The sequence below is a fragment of the Pteronotus mesoamericanus genome, unplaced genomic scaffold (genome assembly GCF_021234165.1).
Source record: "Pteronotus mesoamericanus isolate MK-2021 breed Mesoamerican mustached bat unplaced genomic scaffold, CSHL_Meso_final contig_657, whole genome shotgun sequence".
Classification (NCBI taxonomy): Eukaryota; Metazoa; Chordata; class Mammalia; order Chiroptera; family Mormoopidae; genus Pteronotus; species Pteronotus mesoamericanus.
In genome coordinates, this window is record NW_026555229.1 from 4,390,247 (window position 1) to 4,395,180 (window position 4,934).

Genomic DNA, 4,934 nt, shown 5'->3' on the forward strand with positions numbered 1-4,934 from the left:
TGCACTTCGCCGTCTTCCTCACTCAGAGGTACGGTGCCGAGTGGGCACAGGGCGGGGGCGAGCGGCCATGCTCCCCTTCTGCAACTTCCGAGGAGAAAATCATTTTTTATAACTGTTGGAATCCTGATTGAGCTGTCAAAAGTACATGAAACCAGCTACATGAATGGTAAACTATCCATCAGTCACAGGCCTATTTGTTCTGAGACATTATAAACATCTCGCATTTTTCTTCAAGATAGAAAATAATACTTACCCCATCACACCCAGGTAATTTGGCCCCCGCCCCAGAAGGAAACTTATTAGTCACACTGGTCTGTTTCCTTTTTGTCTCCCAAATCTTTTGATTGTTTTGCCCACTAATTCCACTCTTCCTTGAAACATCAATTCAGTTCTGCCTTTCAACTTTCTATCTGTTTAAAACCAAATTTAGCAGCCCTCCCCCACCCCCCACCGAAGTTAACAAATGCTAAAGAGAAACAGAAACAAGAAGGAAATCATTCTTGAAAATACAAACTAGTTTGGGTCTCAATGTACAGATTCTGGTCCCCTGGGCGAGCGCTGGCACAGACAGATATGTGGCCAACCCCCAAGCTGCCTTCTGAGGAGCGTGATGCAGCCCCTCCTGTGCACCTGGCTGGGGGTGACGGGGATGAAGAAGAGAATGCATCCCCCCTTTTGGGTGAGGCCTCGCCTCCTGCACACCTGGGCAGAACTTTGTCTCTTACAGGTGCTCTGGACTCAAGGGAACATATGACAGGAACTCAGGTATTTTTTGAGCCAGTTGAAAGAGGCCATGGCTTTCTCTCTTACCTTTCCTCCAGTCCCTCACCGTTTGGCTTCCACAAAACTTAACCCAGGGCAATGATCCCAGCTACCAGCGATAGATAGGTAGGGTGGATAGATGGATAGAAAGATAAATACACTCAAACATACCGTGACATACATATCCCCAGATCATAAGGACATATTCAATACAGCACAGGAGTTAAAAGTAAAGGTTCTGAAGGCATATAGTTAAACCTACTTGCTCCATTCATTTCTATATGTGTCACCTTGGACAAGTTAGTTGACCTCACTCAGCATTCCTCAACAGGAAAATGTGAATGATAATAGGATCTAACTTGTGGGGCTGTGAAAATTCAATGATAATCACAGGTAGCACAACGTCTGGCATAGAATAAGTGTTCAGTAAACTGATCACTATTACTATTACCACACTTTGCACACACTTGTAAGTACGTATGCATATCAGAACCTCTTTTAAACTTGGAAAATGCACACACATATGCAAACATGCATGTCCTGCCACAAGCATAGACTGATGTGTGGAGGTGGCATAGAGTGGTGGTACCAGAGGGCACTCAGGAGCCAGACAATTCGAATCCAAGCTCTGCCATTTACTGGCTGTGTGATTTGGAGCAAGTTACTTAACCTCGCTTTCCCATGTATAAGATGGGAAAAATAATAGTTCCTCATTTATAAGATTATTGTAAAGTTTAAATTAATTAATATTTATAAAGCACTTAGAATACTCTGTTTGCTAAACACAAATAAATCTCACAACCTTGTAACCTGTCTAGCTCTTAGAGTTTGCAAAGCAAACTCCCCTGCACACTGTTCCCTATTCAGTGATTTGTCCTCGAATATCTAAAAGAAGTTTTGTGGAAATTTATCCCCTATAAACAAACCCCAGTGGACCCTCTCCCGTAGGGTCAGAGCATTGCCAGAGTGGGAGTGCTCTCCTCCCACTGCCCTCCCTAGATCTGCCCCAAAAGTGGCAGCCCCCGGCCCTGAATGACTGCGGAGGGCTCCAGCTCCTTCCCATCAGGCCCAGACTCCTAAAACCAGAGGTTATTTTGCAAAGGAAATGGGAAGCAATGCGGCCTTCTCCTCCCTACTTCTCTTCTGGGGCCTGAGCCAGGGCCAGCAGTCACCTGTGCAGCCAGGCCCTGGCCAGGGTGCCACTCCCTCCACATACACCGCGAGCGTGTGTGCACGTGAGTCTGCGACTGCAGGCTGGGAAGAGTCCAGGGTGAACTGACCAGGGGCTCCGAGGCTGGAGAAGGGCAAGCCGAGTCTCAGGCCCCTCGCCAGCCTCCTGTGTCCTGCCTGGGGCTGCCACTAGGAGGCTAATGAAAAGGGAAGAGGCAAGCCAGGGCTTAGGCCAGCAGGAGACAGCAAGGGGACAATGTGAGGCAGGAAGGGGGCGGCCCTCGGGCAGGGACAGACAATGTCCCCATATGGGAAGCAGACGGAGCTGCCCCGCCCCCCTCGGTCCTGGGGCCTCCTGGGCTGCAGGCAGCAGGCTCAGCTCAGCGTCAGAGCCTGGGTAGTTTGTGCCCGGGAAGATGAGCCCTCTGAGCTGCTGTGGAAGGAAAAGGAGCAGGAGGGAGCTCTCAGTCCAGCAAGAGGCCAGGGAGCCAGGAGCACACCCGCGGGCCTCACATATACGCACACACCGACCACTTTGTGGTTTGTCTAAATATTTTTAAAAGATACCATCATTCATGCCCAAAGTAAAAGAATGAACAATACAGAAGCATGCGGAGTAAAATGTGAAAATTCCCCTACAGCCAACGACCCCATGGACTTCCTTTTTCAGAAGCAGTTATTTGCAATACTTGCCTTTAAGCAAAGACCACTTTCTATTGTGAGTCTGTGGAGGCTCTGTTGTCAGTCACAGTCTCAGCAGCAGAGGCTTTCCTTGGAGCAGAGCCCTGTGCTGCGGCGGGAGGAGAGCCTCTCCCCACCCTCCCCTGCCTGTGATGCCGGTTGTAAATCTTCTGAAATGATTCCATTTCTACCCAACTTAACCATCTCTCAGGAATTAAAAAATCTTCTGTCTTCTTTAACGCCAAGCTTCATTTTTAGTTTTTTAAGTTTCTCCCTGCCTTTAAAATGTAGTTCAGCTTGTTTGTTTTGGCTCATAAATTTTTTTTTTTTTTTGGCTAGTAATTGAAAGGCATGGATGAAATTTTTAGAATTTCACAAGGGATGGAGGCTTTTGAGCGTCAGGCCACAGCCAGGCTATCCCTTTGGAAGACATGAAGATCTGAAAATCTAGCAGAGGTTCTGCTCCTCTCTGGGACAGTCCCAAGGGACACCCTCTCTTGGACTCAGGATTACACCTGTTTCTCGTCTGAGGAAGGGAACTAGCAGTTATTGGGCCCCTTCTGTGTCAGGTCCTTTCGACAGAGCTCCAGGAACTTTCAGAACAGGACCTGGGCAGACGCCAGGATGCTCTGTCCCTGCAGTTCCCACCGCCAGGGAGCGATTACAGAGAAGGACGCCAGTGGTCCCCACAGGCCAGGTGTTCTGGGGTAACTCTGGCCAGGGGCAGGAGAAGGTCAGGTGACACTCTGAGACTGCGTGTTCATTTCCAAAAGAGAAGCCACCATTCCCAGTGGGGCTTGGCTAACAATACCCAGTGTTTACTACAATAAACTCTTCTAATCTTCACAAGTTTGTGAGATAAGAATTATCATCCCCATTTTACAGATGAGTAAACGGAGACTCAGGACACAGATGAATTAGGCTTGAACCTGAATCCAGGGTCATGTCTGTTTGACTCCAAAGCCTATGCCCTTGACACGTATGATGCTGATTCCCTCAAGGGAAGGAACAGCAAGTCAACATGAAATACCTCTCTAGTAGGCCAGCTGCACGCCAGGAGCTCTGCTCAGCTGTGTGGAGCAATCAGACTTGGGCCAGATAAGAAGTTACATGCAGTGAGCAAGGAGTCACAGAAGAGTCACTTCTCATTAGATAATCAGTAAGGGAGGAGTCATGTGACTTGCCTCTTGAAGGGTGAGTGATAGTTCAGCAGGTGGAGACCTTAGGGAGGTCTTTGCAGCCAAAGGGACCGTGTGAGCAAAGAGTCAGACAGGTCAGAATGTGAGCTATAGAGGTCTGTCCAGAAAGTATCCATCCATGTGCTATGAAAAAGAGACATTTATTGAAGAAGGTGCAAGAAACATTGTACATAGGACAATAATGCCTCAGTCCCCTCCAAAGCGGGCAGCTTGGGACCTCACACAGTTCTCCTAGCATCATTAGCAACTACAGCACAATGTTCCTTCTGCTCTGGTAGCAGAAGCCGCAAAACAAATTTTGCCACAACACATTTCATGCCAAGACCCTGCTTCAAAACCTCAGACACAGTAGTTTTTCAAACTTCCCAGATCAGCTTCTAGTTCTCGCACTGTCAGTTGCCGATCTTTGTTGATTGCAGCCTGTACACGTTCAACATTCTCAGGTGTTCTGCTTTTTGTAGACCTTCCACAACGTGGATCGCTTTCAACACATTCTCGACCATCTTTGAGCATTTGTGCCACACTTTTATTTGTACTGCCCTCACTGCATCATCCCCAAAAGCCTTCCGAATCACCCAAATAGTTTCCATGGAGGAATGTTCAAGCATAATGCAAAATTTGATGCAGATTTGCTGCTCTACTCATTCAGCCATTTTGAATGCAACAGCCACACAGTACACATGCTTGCTCAACGGCATCTACTGCCTCCACAGACTATTACAGTAAAGTCATCATTGTTCACACATGCACATTCCAGTCCATTCTCCTTGGCTGCCAGGTTACGTCGATGTCGCACAAACCGTTGTCATTGCATTAAAAATGGCTGGACTTCTTCTGGACAGACTTTGTATATTTGAAGAACAGCAAATAGACCAGTTTAGTCAAAGCTTAGGAAGGATTTGGGAATGAAGCTGGAATGATAGACTTGTGGTCAGTCATGATTAGAGACAAAACTGTCTAGAGGTTAAAAGTACATAAAGGCTTTGGGACCTCAGCCCAAGGTATATAATCCTGGCAACTTATCTGACCTCTTTGTATCTGTTTTCTCATTTGTAGAATAGGATGGAATTAAAATAGCTACTTAGGATTGTGGTGAAAATGGAATGAAATAATGTACAAAAA